Source organism: Chrysemys picta, chromosome 13 (assembly GCF_011386835.1).
Source record: "Chrysemys picta bellii isolate R12L10 chromosome 13, ASM1138683v2, whole genome shotgun sequence".
In the NCBI taxonomy this organism is placed as follows: Eukaryota; Metazoa; Chordata; order Testudines; family Emydidae; genus Chrysemys; species Chrysemys picta.
Genome location: NC_088803.1, coordinates 49131315 through 49158389, shown reverse-complemented (window position 1 = coordinate 49158389; position 27075 = coordinate 49131315). Strand labels below are relative to the sequence as shown.

General features: G+C 43.2%; 1 long non-coding RNA gene across 1 annotated transcript in view; it reads right to left on the bottom strand.

Annotated features, from left to right (window-relative positions):
- Positions 1-24205, bottom strand: part of LOC101935703 (uncharacterized) — a 35457-nt gene extending 11252 nt beyond the window's left edge. The window contains exons 1-3 of the long non-coding RNA XR_510041.4: positions 23853-24205; positions 23334-23425; positions 21186-21279 (exon numbers count right to left, since the gene is read on the bottom strand). This is a non-coding gene — a long non-coding RNA (uncharacterized LOC101935703). The remainder of the gene's footprint in view (positions 1-21185; positions 21280-23333; positions 23426-23852) is intronic.
- Between the last annotated feature and the right edge of the window lie 2870 nt (positions 24206-27075).

Sequence of the window (27075 nt, the reverse complement as noted above, 5' to 3'; positions counted from 1 at the left end):
ACCTAAGGAGGTGGTGGAATCTTCATCCTTAGAGGTTTTTAAGGTCAGGCTGGACAAATCCCTGGCTGGGATGATTTAGTTGGGGATTGGTCCTGCTTTAGCAGGGGTTGGACTAGATGACCTCCTGAGGTCCCTTCCAACCCTGATGTTCTATGATTCTATGACTACAGAGGTCTTGCAACAGGACATGATACCATGTACCATATGTTCTGCAGTATCTAAGCATAATGAGGAAGAGAGGTGAATTAAGAGGAGTGTGGCAATCTTAGCTCTCTTTTCTGTTTTTTTTTATTACTATTATTTATCATTCTAATGTTTATATGACACACTTTACCCAGGTGTTTGCATGTGTACAGAAGCGGCATTGTCTTCATACCAACATTAGCTTTTCTGCCTGTAATGATGCTCATTTCGCCAGATTTGGGTGCTTTTATCTTGAGAGCATGGGGAGCAAACGTTGCATAATCCTCGCTCAGTCTCACACCACTAGATCTGAAATTGGCCCTCACGCTGCTTCATTGTTCCGGGGAGGCTGCCACCAGATGCCTGCAGTTGTGCCTGCCACCCCCACTCCTTCAGCATCTGTAATGCTACTTTCCCTGACTCCTGCCAGCAGCTGAGAGTTTTCTGAGTGATCTTTGCTCTGCTGAGATCTGCCTCTAGGGCAGTGGTTCTCAACCTCTTTATCACTGTGGGCCCCATATGCAGCTCTCTATGTGTTATGTGGGCCACATCCACACAATAGCTATACTACCTGTATGACCCTGAGGATGTCACGTGGGTTGCAGCTGCATGCTGATTGGTCTGTGGGTTGACAACCACTACTTTAGGGCTATGCGTTCCCCACCTCACTTTAATGAGCTGAAATCTGGTTCATTTTTGTCTCCTCACCACCACCCCATACTAGATCTTGGTAGAGTACATGCCCCAAGACCTCCCAGTTCCCCACCATCCCGCCAAACCTACTGACTAAGGCTAAAGGATTACACAAAGAGGGACTGTGCAGATGTTACTTCCCTATTCATCAGAGCCATTATTGTCTCATGCACTGAGATCACATTTCTTCCTCCTCACACACACTCCCACGGTGGTACCTGTGACATCCTCCTGCAGTGGGAATGTGACTGAGTATGCTTCAAGTTCCCTCTCTTTTGAGAAACTAAAGGAGAATCTTAACTCCATAACCCTTCAAGGTCTGGATAAAATCTGAGGCTGACCCTTCCACTGACCTCCCTACACCAAATTCTAATCTTTAGTGTGATGTGATATTACGGTATGGTGACTTCTGGGCTATTAGACTGTCTAGGGCTGATTTACTCCTGGCAGCCGAAGAACATGGTTTTTGCAATGCAGAAAATAGGCAGGACAACCTGGAGAATAATACACCATGTATAAATTGGGATGGCAGATACCTGGGGCACCTCTAGCTACCAGCCGGTGAGTGGCAGGCTATGCAGCAACGTACTTCATTATATACCTCATTGGCTGCAAGAGAAGAGGTGTTGCTCAAATCCTCAGGTTTTCTGGCCTTTGTGTGTCTCTTCCAGCCAGAAACTGGTGAACAGAGCATTGGACTGGGACTTGAGGAAACTGGATTCTACTCCTGACTCTGCCACTGGTCTGCTGGGTGACCTGGGCAAGTCCCTTCCCCTCCCTGTGCCTCAGTTTTCCATCTTTAGAATGGGGCTAATGAAACTGACCTTTGTAAAGCACTTTGTGATCTACTGATGAAAAGCCACTATATAAGAGCTAGGTATTTATTATTATTATTATTATAATCTAACAACTTCAAGGAATTGACTTCAGGGTCCGGACATACTAACCCCAGATTATTAGCTGAATGGGTTACTCAACATGATATTTTGGTGCTCGTAGTTTTTCATTAGTGTGTTTCGCCTAATTACTAACTGGTTTGAACCTCCACACATTAGAAAATTTGACTCCAACTAGAGAATGCTTGGTCTTATGTTCCACATAGAAAAGACTGGGAAAAGGGGCAGAAAGGGGAAAAAATCTGTTGGGGGGAGGAATGGGATGGAAAAAAGCAGAGTGGGCAAATCAGAAAACAGATTGTGAAAGCAGAAAAAAAAGAGAGGGAGAAGCAAATTCTGAAGAGGGAACAAAGTGAGTTTGTATCTATATATCCATGTGTGCCTGCCTGCCCCCCATCTCTCTCTCTCTCTCTAGATATAGATAGATATCTATATAAAAAAAATATGGGGAGAGGAAGAGGAAAACACACACACTATATTATGGAAGCACCAGGATATATAGCATATATAAGGCAGCCATTCCTGCCAGACTAGTTTTGCATGAATGTCTGGGAGGGGAGGGTGGGACGTGTTTTTGTTTGGTTGGTTTTGTTATCCTTGAAACATTAAATGGGCTTCTTTTTAGCTATGTGGGTTGTATTTGATTTGTTTTTAAATGACAGCAACAAAAATAGTTGAGGAACTCAAATTAGTTTTGCAATGACACCCTTCCCCCCGCACCAGTTGGAGATGTTGATCAAATATCCAACTCATTGACTTTTGACCTGCTGTAGCTCTTATTTCGTGGGTAAGAACCTCACTTCTTCAGATGCAAGAAGAAGTGAGGTTCTTACCCATGAAAGCTTATGCTCCCAATACTTCTGTTAGTCTTAAAGGTGCCACAAAAACCCTCTGTTGCTTTTTACAGATTCAGACTAACACGGCTACCCCTCTGATACTTGTAGCTCTTATATTATCCATCCACCTCTGCCTGTTAAAGCGATTGCTGTCTTGACACACCCAGTGTATGGAGAGAGACGGGATTTCAAGTGGAAATATTTTCCCTGCAAATCAGTGAGATTTAAAAAATGAATTTGAAAGATTTTTTTCCCCACTGAAAACGACATTCAAGCACAATTAAAGCATCTGAATTATAGGATCAAAAGCTAGAAAATTCAGAAACATGGCTCAAAACTGTGCTGACGCCACCAGCCTTAACTCACCCCAGTGTGCGGGAATAAAAATACATCGTGACAGGAGGTAAGGCTGGGAGCATCAGACAAGATCCTGAGACTTAACCCTGTATGCACTGTTCTTTCTGTAGGTTTCCAAATGGAAACCTAGATTCCGAGTTTGGATTTTCACTATAAAAGTTGCGTTTTATCTAAAAACAAAATAAATCCCCTCCTGATTCCATGTCTATCCACTGTGTATATACTGTCTTTTGGGAATATTTTAATCTTAGGATCATGGGCAATAAAAACTACAGTTTTGAGTTTTGGGTTTAGTGCAAGTGCTGTTCCTAAAATTTCTGAGCGAACTAATTTTTGTCATTGACATGTTCAAAATGCGGGCATCTAGGATACCCCTTCTCTCACTAAATGGAAAACAGTATTTGATGCACATGGAACTGAGGGACTGATAAAATTGGCAAATTGTAGGCAGGTGTTGGGTAAGCTTCTGACACATGAATTTGTTAATGCATCTTAATCCTGACCTGAAATACCCCGGCTTGCAAGTGCTATGTCCTCTCATGACCAGACCCTGCAAAGATTGAAGAGATGTAATGCACTGTATCAGTGACACCACCGACTTCATTTCACTTGTGACCTAATTAGAATTTGAACTCAGTTCCCTAGATGGACTCTCTCTTTTTAAAGAAGGAAATTATTCTATAGCATTTGTGGGGGTTTTCCTCTGTTAAACTACAGAGAAGCATTATTCCACGTGAATGAAAAATTCAGTTTAAAAAAAACATCCAGACACACATTTTATTAGCTCTAAGATAAAGAGGAGACAGCATAAACTACCCCCTTCCATTTCTTTTGCCATCCTTCCATTTGCAAATGGCTGAATTATTGTTTCTCTTCACATTTTGCTAAATAAATACAAGTGCCCCCATCGAACTGAGAGTTTGTATATCACGGTTCCGATTTTGATGACTGAAATGCAAACCTCTCCAAATAGGGCAGTATGATGAAAATACTAACTTATACTTGAATGTGATAGCAACAGCACCCTGATAATTTGATGCTTTCTGCAACATCATCCATGGCATGTTGAACCCTAAGTAATTTATAGATTCATGCCAGGTATTAAATATTTGGTAGCAATAAAATAGATTAAAAGTTGGAACTACATTAAGAGAAAGTTGAAATATACTGTATGTTTGCCTAGGGAATGGCTGTAGTGTTCATAAAGTACAACTTCCATAGCAAAACAAAAATGCCAACCTCATTCCTTTTCTTTATTTTTTATTTTAGTGATGTTGGAAAAGCAACTAATTATTTATAGCAATCCAGTGTGTGTACACATATATGGAATGTGTGTCATCCAGTAACATGACAGAAAGATGTATGTGACCATGGATTTTTTTTAATAAGGAAAATTGGTTATTCATTTTTAACATGCAGTTAAACAATAATGCAACCTTTGTGCATTGGGGGGAATATCTCATTCAGCTATGCTTCACGCTTTCTCCCCCCCGCACCTGCTACTTAATTTTAAATTTGATCTGGTTTAAATTTTCCTTTTCCCCTCACCACTGTAACCTGTAATCTGGATTGCCATTCTTGAATCTGAATGGCGACTTTTTTATTCTGAAGGGGAAGGAACAGAAAAAGTAAGTAACCCCCCCCCCTTTTTTTTTTAATGTACCTGAAATTTACAGACATTGCTGGATCAGTCGACATCACCTAGAAACCCCTACTGTACTGTAAAGCCTTTTAAACTCTGAACCTTTTAAATTCAGCAACTGACAAAGACAAGAGTCCAAATGCTAGAGGACTACGTTCATGTTTTCACCACTACCCACCAGAGGTATTAATTGCTGCTATTAATATCCCTCAGTACAGAAGGAGATTCATAGCTGTGTGTCCTGTAGACTCATCTCTCTGTGAAATGGTTGTGTATATAATACAAAGAATCTGAGAGAGCGTTTTGAAAATAAATCATCAGGGATTGGGAAGGTAATGCAAGAAAACGTCTTGTCCCAGATTTTTGAACGGAATGGTGCTTTGAGGCTGCTGAATTCACACATTTTGATTTCTGGCAAATAATGTTGTTGTATTTCATTTTCATTTAATAGAATATTTTAGAGTTTGCAGGCACATTTTGAAAAATGATAATTATCAAATATGCAGTCCTCTTCATAATCATACTACATTACTAGTACATGGGTAGGGAACGGCACCTCTCAAAACTGAAAAAGCTTTTTAATGAATCATTGTTCTTGAACATTATTTTAAAATCACATTAGATTTGCCACAAGACTCAGTTTTGGAAGTCCATATAGACTGGACCTTGTTTTAACAACAAAATAAAAATTCTCTATCCCTTGACTTCCATTACAGCAGAATCCTCAGTGCTATTAAACTGGGAATGGTGTGGGGGATCCCATTGTGTAGTTTAAAATCAGTATTATTGTTTAGCTATGTATTTGGAATTAAATCTTGTGGCATGTTTAAAAACTTGATGGAAAAATGTGACCTTCTAGCTTACCTACAACTGTACTGGAAGACAGTGACCCTAGAAGAACGTCATTTACTGGTGAAATAAAGTAAGCCGTAAAACCTGGAATAGGATGTATTATTGTCAGTAAAAAACATAAAGGGAAAAAAAACCCACACAATCACCATCATAAGAAGATTCAGAGAAGGACAGAGGGAGGCGGAGGAGAGAACAAGAGCAGCCCCTGTGGCAAAATGGTTAAGAGAAGAAGAATAAAATCCAGTAAAAAAAAATCAAGCAGTCAAGTAGTTAATTGACTTTGCTTTAATCAGCCCAATGAATATTCATTAGTGTGCTGGTCCTAATCATGGGGGCCATGTTGTCCGCATTTAGTAAGCGCACGCTCAGCATCATGCATGCCTCAACAGCTTCCCTTCCTGTCTGCACTGACATTAAATTTAGAGGCTTTACGCCTTCACTAGCTTGCAGTTAGCACTGATTGGCCCAGCTGCTCTACTTGAAAATGCCATAGCAACCCCTGGCTGGTTGCCTAGCAACATTTTTTTTTCCCGCAAAGGCCGAGCCAGTAATCCATAGGCTTAGTGTAGATAAAATGCTTTTGTGTGTGTGTGTGTGCATGCGTGTGTGTGTTAGTATAGATATATATGTCTGAGAGGGAGATTGAATGGGAGGAAAGCACTCCTGTCTTCTCCTGTGTAACTCTGGCTACGGCGGCGAGTGCCTGATCGTCTTCCAGTAGAATCAGGTGTTTACGTTGTTGTTGTTTTTTTTAACTTTTTCAAAGAGGTGTAAAACTACACCAGTTCTCTAGCTATGTGGCTCCTTTCCAGAACCTCATCCAATAGGGAGAAGAATGTACTTCCATCTGCATAATCCCCAATGGGGATCTACTGCTTTAAGAAATACAGGGCCTGATTTGGAGGAGGAACTTAATTCCTATCTGCATAAAGGAGGAGGTTCTGGCAATGAGCTACATGACAAATCAATGGAGTTACACAGATGTGAAACTGGAGTAACGCAGTGGCGAGTCAGGCCTCTAGACCTCAGAGTCGTTGCTGCTTTTCCCTGCTTGCAAATAGGGTGCGAGTCCGAAGAGAAATGGGCTCAACTAGCAAAACTCTGACCCTGTCCAGATTTCGAACACTGAAAAGGCAGCGAAGGGGGCGTCCCGAACCAGGGGTTTGGTTCAGTCCATTATAGAGATAAGGGCTATTTGTAAGACTCAGACCCAGATCGCAGTTCTGATTTAAAACACCCTCTCATGGTCCAGGGATGGTAGGATCCAGAGTTGTGGTTCAGGCCTAGTTCTGTTTTCTAATTCTCACTTGAAGTCTCACCCAGACATTTCAGGGCTGCAGGAGCCCTTAACTGGTTATGATGACTTTCAAAGTCTTTTAAGTAACCTTAAACCCTTTTACAAATGAAGGGCCTCACCCTGTGTAGTGCTGACTTCAATGGGAGCTGGGGGCTGCAGAAAGAAACACACACAAAATAGTCCAGTCCCTTCGGACTGAAGGGTGTGTGATGCACATTGTGAGGCACTGACATAGCATGATGATGGGAGCTGTATAAGAACCCAAATAGAGTCTTTCAGAGGATCAAGCAGTAGGTGCTTTCAAAAAGCATTACTCTTTTTTTTTAGTGTTTTCCCCCTTTCTTATGGGCCTTTCTTGGTTACAAGTCCAAGATTAGTTCAGAAGCTTAGAGAGGAACTGGGCTCGATCACTGCCTCTGCTTATTAAGAGTATTTAAATAATTCTATTATTATCATGAATGATAAAAGTGGCATTCCCAGCTCAGGGTGTATGCACGTGATTTAATAAAAGCAAATAGACAAAATCTACCTGCGTTCAAAGGAGAAAGAGAAAGGCGCTAATGCCTCCCACCCCAGACAGACAAACACCCTCTGTTCCACCCACCGTGTTACCACACGGGGAAATGTGAGAGAAGAGAGGAGTCCGTCTCTATGCTCTGAAGGTCAAGACTGTCAGAGCAGGTGCAAGAATGAATTCCAGATGCTTTCTGGGAGAATGCCCGGCCACTAATGTTTACATCTAGAGATGTTTGGCTCAAATGCTTCAATTGACTTCAAGAACCATGGCAGAGCCAGCTTTCTGACATCCAGGTCCCAACATATGGAATTGCACTTGGAAAAAAATTGCAAGCCAATACAGATTATGGAGCACTAGTGAAATAACACTAAGTACTTAGGCAGCCACATCATGCATTGGCTAATGGTCCAGAGGGTAATTCTGGCCAGAACAAATGGAAGAACAACAATCCAACCTGGGGAGTGAGAAATTGTTCTTCCCATCTGGGTCATCATCATGCCAGGATCAGGTTAATCAGCCTCAAAATCTGTATCCGATGGAACTACTGTGGTTTGAATATTTGAGGGTGAAAGGGAGAATTTCCCTCCGCTCCCAACACCCACCATCACCAATGTCAAAAATGCAGAATGAAGGCCTGCTCCTCTGCCCAGAGCTCCCATATGGCTCATGCAATCCATACTACATCCTGACTCTAGGTAGTAGTGGGGAGCCTTTATTTATTTATTTATTTATTTTTAAATAAACTTAACAATCATTGTGGTTGTAAAGAGAAATAAATGAGGAACGATCGGTTGTGGGACACGTGCATTAGGAGAGTCCAATTTTTATCTAATTTATTGGAGAATATTTTATCCCTGTGAAAATAGTCCTGTAATGCTACCAAGATCAATTTGAGCCATAGGGACTCGTAGGATGAGGGCAGGGCAGACACATCTATAGCTGAATGCCAATTTAAAACTTTGGCTTCAAATCCTGAATCATGAGCATGGTTTATAATTTATCATGGGTCAAGCGAAGTACATACAAAGGTATATGTCTGCCTCTGTATCAAAATAACGTGCCATGTTCTCCAACCAAAAGGCTTGACCTTAGGAGGTACTGGGCCTCTCCTGAGTTAATGGTTGCTCATCCCTCCCTTCATTATAGCACGGTCTGAAGGCACTTGGTACTGCACAATAGGACCCTGGTGGTTTTAGTCAGGCAAAGCTCTCAGTAAAATTAATGGGCATTTTGCCTGTGTAAGGCTACCAGGGTCAGACCAAGATACTGTTTCCAAGCTGCTGTGTCCTCATCAGCAAGTTTGTGAAAGAAATTCCTGGGTGATGCCAATGGGGAGGGTCGGGGGGCAAGAGTCTCTGGAAGGTTTTGTCCTTGGTGTGAAAGATCCGATGGCCTTAGGTCAAACTGGTCAAGTTCCCAGCCAGCCTCTGTGGGATATGAAAGAACCATTAAAGAGGCTCTCTCCCTAAAGTGGCCTGTGATTGGTTGCTATGGATAAGGAGACTTTTCCAAGAAAATTTCAAATGAAAAATGTTCATCTTGTTCAGAATATTTTTGTTGAACGAAAACCAAAAAGTGTTCTAGATTTTTTGGCAGGGAGGGGACATTTGTTTGTTTCCCCACTTTGATTCTCTCCCTTTTCCCTGCTGCAAAAGGGAGCAGAGAGAAATCCGGAATAAAGGGAGGGAAATCAGTTTCCATCAAAAAGCGGAAAATTTTGATCAAGACAAAAAATTGTCACAAAAAATTAATTTTGGTTTAAAAAAAAACACATTATTTTGTTGCAAAAACATTTTGATGAAGATCATTCAAGCAGCTCTGCTCACCACCATTCACTTTAAAAACGGAAAAGCCTAGTGTGAATTACTTGTTCTTGCAATCATATTTGGTTGATAACATCTGTGAATAGGATCCGTCCACTTCCATCTGAGTGCACTTTGAAAACTGGAGGGGTCTGTTCAGCAGATAGGATCAATTCATTTTGTATAGGGTATGTCTTGTCAAATATCAATCCTGAGGATAATGTTACTATCCTCAGAAGTTGAGTTTCCATCACCCTGTTGCTTATGTAGTCATTTTGTGCCAGTAACATTTTTCACCCTTTGTGCTTGTATAAATGACTACACAAGGTGCAGTGCAATGGAGGGTTGGACCTTCTGTGTTCTAAATCAGTACAGGGCCAAAAAGAGCTGGCTGAAGAATAAAAATTTAAAATGAGATTTGTGAATATGCTCACAAAGGAAACCACCAAGTTTAGTTCATGGGATCCAACTGTTCGTTCTTCAGAAGCGTTGGGCCAACAGTTGAGTATTTTATTGTAAGGATCATGAATTGTGAAAATGTCACAAATGTTATTGTGATTGGAAGTGTTATTTATTTCTTACAGGAAATTTTGTTATTGTTTCAATCATCCAGTCAGGGAGTAGAAGACATACCTTGTGATTTGGGTGATAAACCAAACAAGGCAAACTACTAACAAAAAGGCTATGTCTACACTACAGTTTATGTCAGCATAACTTACGTCGCTCAGGAGAGTGAATAAACTCCCCACCTCCACCCCCAGTGACATAAGTTACACCGATATAAGCTCTGGCAATGACAGCGCTATGTCCACAGGAGAGCTTTTCCCACCGACATAGCTCTCCTGTCTGCTTAACTACTCCAGCCCCCATGAGCGGAGGTAGCTCTCTCCCTACATTAGTGTAGCTCTGCCCTGACAGTAAATAGCAGAGTCAAAGTGAATAATTCAGAGACAACCCCTAGTCACAAAATAATTCATCAAAACTATATGGTGAAGGGTTCTGAATGAAAGATAACATTTAAAAATTCAAGATTGTCTGGCAAAAGTTTTTCTAATAAAAAATGAAGATATGCTCATCCTGAATGTTTTTCATAACAAACCAGCTCAAGTACTAAGCAAAACAAACAGGGCCGGCTCCAGGCACCAGCGCAGGAAGCAGGTGCTTGGGGTGGCCAACGGAAAGGGGCAGCACATCCAGGTCTTCAGTGGCAGGTCCCTCAGTCCCTCTCAGAGGGAACGACCGGCCTCCAAATTGCCGCCGAAGAATGAAGCGGCGCGGTAGAGCAGCCGCCGAAATGCCACTGATCGCGGCTTTTTTTTTTCTCTCTCTCTCTCTTCGCCGCTTGGGGCGGCAAAAAAGCTGGAGCCGGCCCTGAAAACAAAACAACCAATACAAGCATTTATACAAATGAGTGGGATTTTTTTTATAGTAGTGAATTTAATGTAATTTCCTATTTTGGTTTGCTCTTACAGATTTGTTGCTGGATACCAAAACTTACGTGAAACAGTCCCTGCGGCCCATGATGGAGAGAAGGAGACAGGTAAGCTTTCGGAGAAACTTGTGTCCCTTAAACAAGCTCTAGACTTGGAATACGCCAGCACTGTATTTGCTGCTCAGTGGGGTCAGCATTTGCACGAATGTGTATTTTTTCCCTCTCAAGACATAGAACTATGGAAATATTCTTCTACCCAAATACTGTTACTTAAGGTAGAGTTGCCAAGCTGAGTGCAAGTTTGGCATTCTTAATACTTTCACGCAAAGGTTGCTTAGAACCATTGCGTGGTACTATTTCATGGCTTGTTCCTCCAGTGAAGCTGAAAGTAGTGCATACAGGGAGCTGGAGGTCAAGGGGTAGATTTGGCTGGAAAGATGCATTGCAAGGTCTCCATCTGAATCTTACCTGTGTGATTGGGAGCATTCATGCCCTGAGGCAGGAAGATCTGAGGGTGCCAGGGAGTCATGGGAGGACAAGAAGGAAAAACAAAACAACTATAAATAGTTCTACACTGAAAGATGACATTTAAAAAAAGGTATTTTTGTTATTTTTTTTAGAAATAGATGCATGAAGGCTGTTTTTCTGTTCTCCTGTCTTTTTGTCCCTGGCTGAAGTTATGAGACAAAGAGAAGGAAAATGTAGGGGAAGTCAGGAGAGAGAAATCATGCAAACACATGAAAAGGGCCAAACTGGGGAGGGGAGAAACAGATGATTTCTGAAACTACCTCTACAACCAGCTACTGAGATTCAAAACATGCCACAGGAGCAAGGTCATCAAACCCAGAAACGAGGCAGTCTTCCCTTGAAGATGCTCCAGCCACATGCTGTAGCCACATCCCCATCACCTACCGGCACCTTGGTAGTGTCATACGAACATGCAATGTACCTTCAATAAAGCAGCACCCATGTGGCTCAGCAGAAGGCTATTGTACCTTCTGATTTTTACACCAAACTAGTGGGGCCGTGAGTGACATGACGCCGCCCATGAGGCCCAAGGTTGGGTAGAGATGCTGCTGTTGTAGTAGTGGCAGTGATGATGTTGATGACAATTAGCCAAGGGTGTTCAGGCTGGGAACGAGGAATGGATGCATCTGTCACATTATCCGTTCTATCAGCCATATGATGCCTTAAGCAAGAAGGCAAAGGGAAGGCATTCTGTGTTGTTGTTGTTTGCTCATTCGGCTGAGTATGTGGGTTATTTGGGGATTTTGTAGTTTATGGCTGCTCATCGGGAGGGACTTTGCTATTCTGTTCCTATCATATTTATTCATTTAGAAAAGAGTGGCATTTTTATATTTGTTTAACCACAACCAAGTCTTCTGTTTCATGGCTGACTTAAAATTCATAAAATGGAGCTGGCTATATTCTATAGAGCTTAATCTGCAAAACTATGACTTTGTAAAACAAAACAATAAAAGCAAAACCCACCAAACAAAACTGATATTTATTTCTGCCCCGAAAGCCCTTTGAAACAAAAAATGGACATTTTGATTAGCTGGGCTTGTGGGCAGAATGCCACAGTATCCAGTTATTGACAAAAGTACTTTTGGGCCCAGGAGGGGGAAGAGAAGAAGAGGAAGATCTGTGTCTACAGAACCACTGATGCAGCAAGATGTAAGTGCTGTGTTGTGTCTAGTTACATCATGTGTGAATCCATCAGTGACTTAAAGACACAGCAAGCTCAATGCAGCCTCCCTTTGCTGCCTTCTCATCTACCGCTGCTGATCCACTGGTGATGAATGTTCAGGTTTACCACTTCATGCCTTCAGGAAACTTTTTATGGGAGCTCTAAATGAATTTCTTTGCTGGAAAAGAGCAGGAACTTCTTCAAACTTTGGTGAAGAGCCACCATCAAATCATTATACTGGTTACACCACACTATTATTATTATTTTACAATAAAATGCAACATTTTGGTAGGTGGTAATCTTCGAGTGCCTTTTTATACTCCGGTTATATTCCAGTTAACTTTACAGAGCAATGAGTTAGATCCTGGTTGTGGAGTAACTTAGCAGGCAAGTGTGCAGATATTATATGTTTAGCAGTATCTTTGTACACAACCTTGTATTGTTGTTGTTATTTGTATGATAGTTGTTCCAAGACTATAATAGGGTTCAAAACTAGATAAGTTCGTGGAAGATAGGTCCATCAATGGCTATTAGCCAGGATGGGCAGGAATGGTGTCCCTAGCCTCTGTTTTCCAGAAGCTGGGAATGGGTGACAGGGGATGGATCACTTGACGATTACCTGTTCTGTTCATTCCCTCTGGGACACCTGGCATTGGCCACTGTCCGAAGACAGGATACTGGGCTAGATGGACCTTTGGTCTGACCCAGTTGGGCCGTTCTTGTGTTCTTATGACTTATTAGATAAATAGACCTTCCTCTCCTCCTTTTCACAAGACTAGTCAAGACAGAGTAAGGGATAGAACCCAGGTTGCCCGACTCCTAAGTCCATTGGACCATATTGCCTCTTCATTAGTGGCTTCTTTTCTTCATAGGAAATGTTGGCTACTATACAGGGATTCATTTCATAAGTGTTACGATGGGGCCTTTAGCTTTCCTGTGAACATCTATAAGAGAAGGAATCTTGTTTTACCATCTCATCTGAATGGCTGTGATGCTGTCAGTGCAGCACCATTTTATATCGCAATGTATTTAATGTAATCCTAAGTCCTTGTGTCGGACTTGAACCCCAAACTTTCTGACTTAGAGGTGAGAGTGTTGCCAGCTGAACAGGACTGACACTAAGGAAAGTTGTGCTGGATTTTAGTTTCAGTAGTAATTGCACACCTAGGCTCCGGTGCACTAATTGAACAATTTACCCCATCCCTTCCTCTTTTCTGCTGGGTAATCTCATCTCACTAGAGATGTGTTTAACTCCACAAAGAGTCTCTTAGCCCATGGCCAAAGTGTCTGAGATCCATGCCTTGACCTACTCATGAAAGCACCACCATCTTTGTAATTTAGCCCTGGAATGATGACCTCCCAAAGATGATACATCTGGGAAACTGTGTCTTGCTCGTATTGCAATGCTATTCTTGGCAGTAGTGCCTTCTAGAGGGTATGTGTGGAAATTATATAAAATTGCAGTTGGCATCTGTTCCCAGCTTTCAATATTCTTGGATCTTGGATAATGCCCATCCACCTCTGCTTGTAATGTACTAGTTAGTGCAAAATTCCCTCTTTGCCTCTGAAACATGGTGCGATTTGAATTAGTTTTGGGTGGCTTCAGCATTAACCGCATTGGTAACGAATCAGTTTCAAATGTTACATTGGAAAGCCTATGATTTCAGTGATGTTATGGATGGCACTATGCTCTTGATGAACAGAGTCTGCAGAAATGTTTAGCAACAACAACTGAGGCCAGCATGCCTTTCCCCATAACAATAGTTGGAGCAATACATTAACAATAGCGTTGCAATGATATTAGGCATGCTTTGCATCACTGAACTTTATACTAATGCTTGAACAGCTAACAACTCTGGTAAGACAAAAATGAAACTGAAAAGCTGTGCACCACTACCACAGAGATCCTACAGTGGTTACACATCCATTTCATTGTGTTATCATTTGTGCACACTAGTATATTACTATAGAGAGACTGTTGTATTAGGAAAGTCTCCCATCAATGGTGGGAGTTTGGTTTTGTCATGGTAATACTTTTGTGTCTGCAGTGTATTGGCATTGTAAGTTCTGCATGGCTTGGCAAAGAGATTTTCACATAGCTGCAGGCTGAATCTATCAGTTTCTCAAGGTTCTTAAACAGGAATGGGTCAATGATAATTTTTAGGAAGGCAGATGCCCCTTGCTGGGTTTCCTGCACTATAAAGCATTGCACAAGACATGCAATGTGCATACCATCATCAGGCTGTCTGTATAGCTTGCAGACTCTTAAAATCACGCAGCAGGAAAGGGAACTCTCTTAATCCACTGTATTTGTTTAGCATGACCAGAATAACCTGCTAGTGCTAACATGATCTTCAACACTTGGACACAATCTACATAAAGTTGCAGGATGTCAAAATTATCCAATTGTTTGGAGCAAACAAAACCACTCCAATGCTGCCTATGTATATAATTTTGCTAAATTTGTTTTTAGTGACATCGTTCTGGGGCTATGCCTCCCCGATCCTACTAAAATTCAGCCTTTGCATGAAATCTCATATATGGTATCAAACACTGCTCCTTCTGTTGACAAAAGCTGGTGGTTCATCTTTACTTTCTTTACATTTTCTTTTCTGTGGGAAGTGAAAAGTAAAGAGAGAGAGAGCACGCGCGCACGCGACAAATAAGAAAGGTTTGGAACATGATGGTTTGGGTTGGCATCTCCTCTATACTGTCTACTAACGCTGTGGGGCAGGTCCTCAGCTGGTTTTAAGTTGTCTTAGTTGAGGATCTGCTTCTAACATCTTCTGAACAGATGTTCAAACCTACCCCAAGGAAGTAATATGAGGGTGTGGGAAGAGCGGGCCTTTACAAATCCTTCCTGTTACCCCACAAGTCATTCTTTCTAACATATGATCTTTTTAGCCCTCTCTAGCTTCAACAGTAGCAGTTTTGCCCCAGATGACAAGAATGGCAAGATCATATCTGTCATATCGGGGGACAGAAAAAGCAGATAAGCCAAACTTTCAAACATGAAGGCCTTAACAGGGCATCTAAATTCTGCATTCTAAAAAAGAATCGATTAGTTGTAAATCCAGCCCCATTGACTTTAACTGCTTTAAGAAAAAAGGAAAATATCTGTGAAGGATGTATTTCATGCAAACTCATTTTTGTGATCTCTCTCTGCACATACTAATACCTAATAAAATCACCATTGTCAATGGTATGATAATATTTTCCGATATAGGTATTGCAACCTTTTCATTTCCTATTACCCTGTCTCTCTGCTGCTCCTGGTGGTGGTGGTGTAAAACTATAGGCTCAGTTACTGGGTTAGCATTCATCTAGCCATCAAGAGAAAAAGCCTGGGGAAAGAATCTGATGATGGCACTGACCTTCAGCTCCTACACATGCAGATAATAAAGTTAAAAGGCGAAACACAAAAGTTGGAGGGGAAGTAAATGAAAATAAGCCCTGTGTGGTCTAGGGAACAGTGCACCTCCTCTTTCTCGATTTCTCAATGGAACAAATCTGTTGTAAAGGGTGCAAGCTTGAAGGGCTCATGAAGCTTTTCAGCGCATTGCCGGATTCTCTGAAACCCGCAGCATCGTTCTCCTTTTTGGCCAGCGGAGTCGATAAAATCAGATCAAGGCTTAGCATTTCTAAACAAAGGGGAGTGGTAAATGGGCTTTTAAACACTGGAACCTGTCCAGCTCATTGGGAGGCAGGGAAGGGGAGGAGAAGGGAGGGTCGCGCGGAGACAGCACGAGGTGCCAAACTTTGAGCGGAGTGGCACTTGTGAGCAAAGTTGTTGGAAAGTCATTTAGTTGGCCTTGGCATAGCATCCCTTGCTTGTGTTGTGCGGGGAGGGGATGCGTGTGGAACAGATTGCCAGACGCCTGTGCCCATGAAGGGTGGGGAAAGAAGGCTGCCCTGGAAAGATGCCAATGTTCCCTAGGCTTTGTGCCATGCGGATTTTTTTCCTCCTTTCCCCCTCCCACAAACACACGCTCGCAGGCTGGCAGGAAGAGCATGCTGAAAAGGATCTGACAGTTTGAACAACACTCGATGACTTCGTTTGTTTTCCCTGACTTCCTGCCAGCAAGCAGGTCTATGGATGAGAGTCTTTATTAGGCTTTTAAAGCCACTGACATTGGTCTTTCTTTGACCTGAGGTACTTGAGAAGAAATGAAAACAATGTGTAACTTTCATGAAGTTGAAAGAACGCCCAAATAGAAGAATACGGTTTACAAGAGATACAAAGTATCCCAAAATGCTTCCCAGGGTGAAGTGGAATAGAACAGGGGGGAGGGGAGTAACGGGGGACCTCTTTCTGGGCAATGGAAGAATGCTTTCAGTCTGGGATCCCAATGAGAAGGCAAGCTGATCCAGCTAATTAGGATATGACAAGATGATCACGTCCTAAGTATGGAATCCTAACTAGTCATAGATTATCTATCTAGGCACCTAACGTTGCTGCCAGTGGGAAAAATACTGAAAATTAATACTTCCCACCAGAAGCCAGTAAACTGGCATTCAGTTGCTAGTCTCATGTCTGTACTGATGGAAAACAGATTTTCTAACATGCTCCAGTTTCTTCTCTTCCACTATACTGCATATACCTGTCACAAGAGCTTTGAAAGCTATGCTATAAAACATGTATTAGTGGAGGTAATAGGGAAGGACTGTTATAAGGCCACTCAAGATGAGAGCATCTCAGAAAAGTCAGATTTGGTTCTGTATATTCTCCAAACTAGCCAGGCCTCTTGAATCCTCGTATGTGAACTTTATGTGAACCATGCCTTTATTGTGCACAGAAGTTTGGATCAGGGATATTGGCAGGAAACAAAGATTTAGTCCTTGCTTCTGAAAAATCTTTTTGGGAGTTGAAGGGAGAAGGAGCCATGGAAGCTAGAAGAGATAGAAGAAAAAGATGTGAATCCCCTTGAGCGGAAAAAATTATTTGAAATAGGCTTTGTCTACACACACACACACACACACACACACACACACACATACACATTACACTGATTTAACTAAATCCATTTTGAAACTCATCTAGGGTATGTCTACACTTAGAGCTGAAGGTGTAAATTCCAGCTGATCAAGCTAACATGCTAAAAACAGAGGGTAGTCATGGCAGCGCGAGTGGTGGGAGGGGCTAGCTACCCCAAGTACATAACTAGCCTCTTGGACAGGCTTGTACTTGGGGCAGCTAGCCTCTCCCATTGTTCATGTCACCATGGCTACCTGCTATTTTTATGCACTAGCTCAGTCCAAGCTAGTGTGGATTATCTCCTCGAGCTGGATTTTACTCCTCCAGTTTGAAATGTAGACTCCCCTTAGTTAAATTGGTACAACTGTATTGTACAGAAACTCTTTAAAAAGTTTGAGTGCCTTATTTCAATATGGCTTATGGAACTGACTTGAGCTGATATTTATATTTCTGTAGTTTCTATGGTCCTCAACCAGGTTGGGACCCGTTGTGTTCTAGAAATATATAGAAAATGGGCTAGTAAACAAGCTACATTGATATAAAGCACTCTTAAACTGATTTAAGAACATCTACATGAAGGGCTTTCACCAGTTTAACTAAATCAGTTTCTAAACAAACTTAGTGAAATCAGTGCAACCTTTGAATGTAGATGAGGCCTCAGTGGATCAGGATGTAAGATTCTTGGATGTTGAAAATGGGTTTCATTATGTTGGAAGGAATCTTCATTGGGAGAAAGAATAAATAAGAGTTCATTTTATTTGTTTTTTGACCCCAGCCACAAAGAAGGGAAATGATACTCATTCAAGCTTATGGGACTGAAGGAATTTTTAATTATAAATAGAGAGAAGATGCCTTAACAAACCGTATGGTTTCTGGCCTATCGATCTTTGTGGAAAATGAAATGAATCTATTTAGGTCCAAGCAGACTAGTGGAACAGTTTGCATTATTACTAGACGTGAATGATGAATGGTGGTGGAAACTCACTGAGGGCCAGATCCAAAAAACCCTTTGAAGTCAATAGGGTTCTCTTCATTGACTTAAATGGGCTTTGGATCAGACCATGACTACCTAGTGAACACAGAAGGAACAAAGATGTGGTTATAAGAGTAGGGCTAGCTAATACTTTCTGCCAACTGTGACCTCACAATGTTGTGACCCAAAGGAATTCCAATGGTGGTCCAAAAAGATTTGAGCATTGGCCCAATCCTGTTCCCACTGGAGTCAATGACATAACGCATACTCCTGTAGAGAAGGAGGCCTCCAGTTTTTAATATTCTCGCTATTCATTGCAGTATCTTTGCTTATAGGATTGTGCTGTGTTCATTTGTGCAAATTAATTCTGGAAGGTTAATGTTAAAAAATGAAGGGCATTGCAGTGGTGTTCTGGAGGGGTCTAGCTCTTTTCCTTGTAATAATATCTTCTGTTGTGCTAAATAATACTTCAGAAGGCTCACATATTGATTAGCAACATAGATATTCAAAGTCTACCCAGTGAGCTCAGGTCAGCATGACATCTTTGTTTCCTAGTACTCAGATGGAGTGCTTGCTGGGTCCTTAAATGGTTCATCTAGCTAGCCATGCATCACTGGAGGGACTGATTGCTTCTACACTAGTCCATGAACTTAATGAGCAATGTATGAAAAATCTCTCCAAAGGTTTGATGTTTTGCTGTGAACTTCTGTTGCTGTGAAACAGGGAGAGGATTGACTTGGAAATGGGACTCACTACTGCGCCTTTTGCTTAGGCTCTTAAGCTATTCTGGTTGTGAGATTTTTTTCTTCTTCTTGTCTTTATGTAGGACTGAACGTTCTGAATGATCATGTTATTGAATGTGTCCAATGAGCCATATGGAAGCTGTGAGGCTTCAGGAGTGTTTTGGGAATGTAATGTCTGAAATTGATCAGCTCAGCATTCTTATTACTGCATTACATTCACAGCCATATCCACTTGTTCCCTTTAATTTACATTTTTTATAAGAAGCCTTGGTGATGACATGAGATTCTTTCCCCCCCCCCCCCCACACACACACACACACACTTGAAATAAGACAAATGAAGACCAAAAACACACGATGAAGGGGAAAGGCTTTTGGAAGTGCCATTTGGGATTCACCTTGACTAAATGATGGGCAATGTTTTGTAAAAGGTGCTTTGTTCTCAAGTTGCCTTGTAGAGTGTGTAGCTTTAGATAACTCAAAGTTTCTGACTTGGAAGATTCACCTCTTGTGGCAACGTCAAACAGCCAAAGACAAATTATACGGGCTCCATGAAACGCCCCTAAAGTAGGGCTACGTTTTATTTTGCTTCCAGCAAGAAGCTATAAAATATACAGAAAGTAGAATTTTACCTCCTGGCAACATCCTGTATTTTTCTCTGAAGCATCTGTAGCTACTGTTTCCACACACCTTCCTGTATTTGGCTTTCCTGTCCTGCTTCCAAAAAACCTACTGTCAGTTGTTTAACAGTTTTGCTAGCAAATCGGGCAGTGGGAACTTTTTCTTGCTGTGCTTCTTTGTTCTCCTGTGTTTGAAGAGTCTGTTATTTTCCTGCACCTGCAGAGCCTGTTAATATCCTCAGACGGTTCAGTTCCTTGACTACATAGCAAACCCACACTGACTGAAATGCCGTCGGATGCATCTTCCTTCCTCTTTTTTAAAATGATCCCTATCATACTCTTCAGTCTTGATTGCCATCCCATACGCAGCAAAGGCTGAACAATGGAGGAACATAATTTGATTCAATTCAGTGGAACTGGTCCCACTATGAAGAGGTTAACCTTAAAAAAGAGACCAACTCAGAGTATTCATTAGGGGCACGTTGTTGGCCACAGTAACTGGTATGTAATAAACACAAGGACATAGGAAATGACAGCAGCAAAGGCTGGTGATATCTGAAAGCAAGAGTGCTAAATTAACAAGTCAAGGCGCATTCAGACCCATTTTACTGCAGCAGGTAATCACACTACTCAAACTAGGGGAGACAAAGCTTTACCCAAAGGAACTTCCATTGAATTATGGGATGGAATAAGACTAGAACACGACCTGGTTCTGTTTGTCCAGTCGGTTCAAACAGTGGGAGATTGTTAAAGACCTGAACCCCGGAATGATTTCCTCATTATGCACTTCTACATCAAAATGTTATACATCATTTTAAATAGATAGAATAAGATAGATTATGCCCCCTTAAATCAATACACAAAGGGGTCCATGAGTGAGAAGGTGGAGGCTGAGTAAGGCTTGCTAGGATCCAAACTGTTCTCCTCCCGGTTCCATTGAAATCACAGACTGGGGCAGTATTATCGTCTCTGTGGAGTTCCCACAAGGTCCAAGGCTGGGGAAGAAGCCCTGATAGTGCTTCTCCAATGGAGCTGTTGGGGTATGCCAGGGGCTAAAGCCAGTGTAGGAGGCACAATGCATCCATGCAGGTGGTCCTGGCCTTCCAGGGATCCATAAGGAACAGCTGAGTTAGAGGACTGGCTCTATGGTCATATCTGGTTTTGCTGTTCTAATAGAACAATGAGATTTCCTCCCTCAGAGACACCTCTCTTTTGATGGGATGTGATGATCTGGGCCCTTACCTTTTATGCCTTGTTCCAGCAATTCAGTCTAGCCTCATCCTGATGCCACAAATCAAGGGAACTTTGTTACATGTCTTAACAAAAAGCCATAGATCAGGGCTTCATTGTGTTAAGGCCCCTGGATGCTACCATGATACAAATAATGAAAAAGAATAATAAGGCACTTGTCACCTTTCATAAAAACTTGAAACGTTGTCCTTGACACTTACTATTCCATGGCCACGAATTCATGCTTCATTGGGATCCTGATGGTATTATGTATCACATCTGCATGAATCCCCAAAATATTAAACATTTTAACAAGGAATAGCAAATAACAGGAATGCACAGTACAGCTATTGGGCTGACTTCTCTACATCAAAGCAAACCACATGTAACCCATGACTAGCCCCTCTAATTTTCATTTTCATGGAAGAAGGTAGAAAATGTAACATACCTCCTTGGAAGATACAGGGAAATTGTTCAGTACTTGAGTGAGCCAAGATGAAAGAATGGCCAGAGAGGGGAGCTTTGTTTCATGAGATATGCCTCTGTGTAGATTTAATGTTTGAGAGCTATATAAGCTATAAACTCTGCTCGACATCTTGATCTGTAATTGTACATCAGTCATAAATGTTACATTTTCAACCTGGGTTGGATTTTAAATGAATGGCTTTTTTTTTTTTTCATGAGAGAACTGGGTAATTGGCAGAGCTGTGCAAAATGACGACCCAAAAATGCATCATTTCAGTCTGAGCCATTTGCAACGCAGAAATGTTTGGGTGCAGGTCATTTGCAAATCAAAAGCACGAGAAATGCCAAGTGTTGCATGGCCACCACCCAAGAGATCTTTTGAAATTTAAATATGAAAATAGGAAATTACTAAATATTCATGATTTCTTTCAATTTTGCTTGAAATTTTTTGAGTGAAAATTGGTGCATTTTTCACTCCAGTAATGCCTTATTTCTTTACCAAGACCCACATAGTTGGATGAGGTTTGGTATGGGAAAAGATGAAAAATCAATTTTTTAGGTTTGTTGAAAACTTTGCTCTTGTTTAATAAGAGGGAACATTGATTTACAACAGGTTAAATAAATATAGTAAATGCGCTGTATAAATCGGGCCTGATTCTCCTCTCACATTGGCATAAATCAGGAATAGCGCCATTAAAAACCAGGGAGTTCTGCTGCTATGAAGCCAGTTAAGTTAGAGGACAATCAGGATCCTTATGCAATAGTTCTACCCACTACAAACATACCACAGCCCAAGAACACTTATACTTCCGCTATGTTTACACTACGAGCTAGAGGAGTGATTCCCCTGTTGGCGTACACACACTCACGCTAGCTCTCGGCAAGCTAGTGTGACTGTAAATAACACTGTAGCCATGGTAGCACAGGTAGTAGTGGTAGTGGAGGCATGGCCTAGTCTGAAACCCATGGGTATGTATTTCACATGGCTTAGCCGTGGCCTCCACTGCTACTACCCATGCAGCCACAGCTACGCTGCTATTTGTACTCTCACTAGCTCCGACTGTGTGCACACTCACAGGGGAATCACATCCTTCGCTTGTAGTGTCAATGTAGCCTTCATCTGGCAGTTCTACTGAGCCCCTAAAGCACGGATCGGAGGAAACATCCCCTGTCTGCTAAAAACCCCAGGACTAGCTCTCCACTTGTTTTTTTTTTAAACTTTGTGCTGTCATTAACCAACTGGATGTAAAATGCGACCCTTAAGGTGTGAGTGGCTTACACTTTGCACAGGTGTGACAACACCAGGTGCAAGACAGGTCCATCACGTTTCCTGTGTTGTGAGCACAGATTTTAAAATCTCTTCTTTAAAAGCTCAATGAGGAAGACAAGTGACTTGGAGAGTCGCAATCTGCCTTGCAGTTTACCCGAGGCAGAGGGCAGCTGGGGGGACATGGACCCTGTACCAGCTCAATGCCTGGCATGGTATGTGTCTCAGCCAGTGTGCAGGCAGACTGGGCTCCACCCACTCCCTGCCCACTTGCTCAGGAGAGGGAATAGCAGCCCTGTGGAGACTCCATGCCATCCTGGCAATGCCAGTACCTGGTGCAAGGAAGTATGGGGGTAGGTGCACAGGAGAGGCCATAATCTGGCCCGGCATAAGATTTGTGAACTTTGTGTACTGATCTGTATTTCTTATGTCAATCAAAGCTCAGCAGAGAATGCGACTCCATCCTATGTCACTTGGTACAGAACCCTTGGCTTATTTTATTTTTAAGCGACAGCTGAATTTTCAGGAAGAGCCATGTGTGTTTCATTTCCCCATCTGTGGCATCCTTTCTAGGAATCAAAGACATGTAGGGCTGGAGGGGACCTCAAGAGGTCATCTAGTCTATCCCCCTCCACTGAGACAGGATTACATTCTAAAATCACATGATGAAACAAAACATCTAGTGTATTTATTATAACCAAATACCCAAAAGTTTTAAACCTGTGTTGGAAAATCTGGCCCAGTGCCACAGTTTCCTGATCTGCAAAATGGGGATGATAATATTTATCCAACTTGTAAAGTGTTGTGATATGCTCAGGTGAGAAGGTCTAAGGAGAAGATGTCATGCTTAATACTTAGTCCTACCATGAGTGCAGGGGACTGGACAAGATGACCTCTCGAGGTCCCTTCAGGTCCTATCATTCTATGCCTTCTCTGGCTGATAAACCAGAATCTCTCTAAGGGCAACATAAAGTAGAAAAAAATTAAAAATGGAAAATGTTTATTTCAAAAATGAGATCACATAAATGGTATGAAACAGTAAAATGGAGATTTCATTTCTTTGTGTCTAATAAACACTTTTATTTTCTTCTCGTACCACCAACAGGATTTCTTTTTAAATAAGCGGGTTTACAAAGAAATAGATTTGTTCTTGCAATAGTTCCTTTTGAATTACATTCCCCTGCCGCCCTTTAAACAGTACATGCACATCCCCTCTCTCAGTGCCCCTTAATTTTATTTTTTAATTTAAATTTCCCTTATGAGAAATCAGATATATGCCTGGTTTATTTCTGAATAGCATTTCTTTTAGTCCCTGTAAAGTTGTCCATGTTTCCTCCCTCCCCCCCCAAAATGTATGTGCTGATCTTCTGTGTTCTTTAATACCTTTCAGGAGATTTCCATTCTCTGCATCAAGTCTTCCTAAATTGTCTCTTTAATCCCCAGGTTCTTAGTGCTTGGCAATGCTCCTTGTTCTGAAGTGCTGCGATCGGAAGGTGGAGTTTTCTTCTCATTAGCTGCTTTTAACATTCACCTCCTTTGTTTGTGTATCTTCTTTAGATCCCTTCCCTTTGTGGGCAGGGCTTTGCTGTTGCGAAGTGTTAATGAGCCTGTGGCAGGGATGACATCTGTGACAGAGGACATTAGGTTTTGAAAATGTACTTCTTGTGTTATGAGGCCTGTTACCTCATTTGAGCAGCAACTGAAGCTTTTAAAGAGCAAAGACAAAGGAAACACTAGCTGAGGGCTGCTACTTTTTGTCATGACGGAAGTCCAAGGAAGGGAATCCGGGAGGGGGAAGGGGGAGATATGGAACATTTGTAAGGGGGGAGGAGAAAGAGAGGGATATGGTGAATTGATTTGAAAATACTGTGAGTCACTTAAACAAATACCTGGCATAGGAATAAACTGGTATAGAATACAGCAATGGCACATCCATCTGTTCACATCCTTTATATTCGATTCCATAGTCACGGCTATCGGAGGAAGGAATAAAACTGGTAAAGCCGTGCAATCATAGGCACGTAGGCTGCATCTTACCGAGCAGATTAAACTAGTGATTTGCAGCCTCTGGGCTGCAAATAGATGTCAGGGGGTCACGACCATCATGACCTTCCTATGTTGTCAAAGGAAAGGGGGGGGTAGATCCCGGCTAGATGGGATGGTGGATCCCAGTATGGGAAGGATTGATTCACCCCTGCATTACTGCAGGGTGACACCAGCGTGACCCAATTGGAAGCTGGTGGATCAAGGCCTTAGTCTTAATTCCAGCAGCGAACACCTGTTATTTCAGAGGAAAGTGAATGTACCTGGATAACTGTTCAATGCTTTATAAATATGGAGGAACGGAGCTGGTTCTAGACCGATCTGACTTTGCTGCTCTTGCCCTGTCAGAGAGCCTGGGCTTCTTTGGCCACATGCATTACACCTCTCTTGGAAGAACCATCCTGATAAAGTAGCACTTCCAGATATGAGTCACCGTTAAAGTTTTCCTAATAAAATAAGGTGTAGTGCCCAGGGGCTTTGACATATGTTTGAGAAATCTGTAAGCAAACTATTTATCAGAATGTAGATATTTGTGGAAAAGTAAAAAGCCACCTTTACTGGAGGGGGAAGCGGAGGGGAATAATGTGAATTTGGAAGCTATAACAGCAGCTGCCAGATGGCCTAAGGGATTAATCCAGTGGTTCTCAAACTGGGGCCGCTGCTTGTGTAGGGAAAGGGCCAGGCCAGTTTGTTTACCGGCCGGGTCCACAGGTTCAGCCAATCGCGGCTCCCACTGGCTGCGGTTCGCCACTCCAGGCCAATGAGGGCTGCAGGAAATGGCGGCCAGCAAATCCCTTGTCCCGCACCGCTTCCCACAGCCCCCATTGGCCTGGAGCAGCGAACCGCGGCCAGTGGGAGCCACAATCGGCCGAACCTGCGGACCCGGCAGGCAAGGCCAGCTCTGGATTTTTTGCCACCCCAAGCAAAAAAAAAAAAAAAAATTCTGCGGGGCGGCTGGAGCGCCAGTGCAGGGGGACTCCCGGCACTGCAGACATGCCCCGGGCAGCAGGGGGAGGGGGAAAGAGCAGGGGAGAGAGAGAGAAGGAGGGCCAAGGCTTTCTTCAGCGGGGCGCTCACCACGCGGCCCCTCCCGCCGCACCGCTCCGGTCAGCGGGCAGGGAAGGACGCGGGCTGCCCTGCCAGGCTTGCTACAGACCTGGCACCAGCTGGGGCAGACGGAGTGCGCAGCCCGCTCCCAGCAGGGCGCTCCCCTCCTCTGCGCCGCTGTCCCCTACAGGGCGGCCGGAGCGGCAAACCAAAAAGAAAAAAACCTGCAGGGCGACCAAAGCAAAAAAAAAAAGGATTCGAGGGAATGCCGCCCCTTAGAATCTGCCGCCCCAAGCACAAGCTTGTTTGGCTGGTGCCTGGAGCTGGCCCTGCTGACACGTATAAAAAACCGGCCCAGCCCGCCAGGGGCTTTCCTTACACAAGCGCCGGCCCCAATTTGAGAACCACTGGATTAATCCCTGGTCTAGGAGCAAAGAAGTCCTGCATACTAATCCCACCTATGCCACTGACTGATTAGCTGTTCATTACATAGGTTAGGGTTACCATACGTCCGGTTTTTCCCGGACATGTCCGGCTTTTCGGCCAAATTGCCAAAAAGCCGAACATGTCCGGGAAAAATACCGGCCGGGCACTTCCTCTCCCGCGGCTGGTCTGCTCCTCCCTGGACTCAGACTTCGGCTCTGTTTAAGAGCCAAGCTGCCCGAGCTAGCGCTACCGGCTTCGGGCAGCCCCCGTGCCTCCGGACCCTGCGTCACCAGAGCAGAGCAGCTGGAGCCGGGGAGGAGAAGTGCCCTGCTGGCAGCTGGGGTCCGGAGGCAAGGGGGGCTGCCCGAAGCCGGTAGCGCTGGCTCGGGCAGCTTGGCTCTTAAACAGAGCCAACGTCTGAGTCCGGGGAGGAGCAGAGCAGCTGGAGCCGGGGAGGAGAAGTGCCCGGCCGGGGGCGCAGGGTCCGGAGGCATAGGGGCTGCCCGAAGCCCGAGTGCTACCGGCTTCATGGTTTGCCGGGCAGCCTCCAGACCCTGCGCCCCTGGCTGGGCGCTTCCCCTCCCGGACTCCAGCTGCGCTGGGGAAGCGCCGGCCGGGGGCGCAGGATCTGGAGGCTGCCCGGCAAACCGTAAAGCCGGTAGCACTCGGGCAGCCCTTTTCGCGTGGCTGGGAGGGAGGAGGGGGAGTTAGGGCAGGGACTTTGGGGAAGGGGTGGGGAAAGGGCGGAGTTGGGGCGGGGCTGGGGTGGGAAAGGGGCGGGGCTAGGGCCTGTGGAGTGTCCTCTTTTTTTATTTTTTAAATATGGTAACCCTAACATAGGTAAATATCACTATCCTCATTTTACATAAAGGGAAACTAAAGTTCAGAGAAGTTAAGGGTCAGACAGCCCAAGGTCATACAATAAGTTGGTGTCAGAACAATTATTATAACTTATAGCGCAAAATTGGATGCGCAAGTTTGAAAATTTAGGCCTAGATCTCCCAATCACTAGGCCACAGTGCCTTCTGGCAAGTTCCTTACACTTTCTGAACCTTTGGTCTGACCCGGTACGGCCTTTCTTATGTTCTAA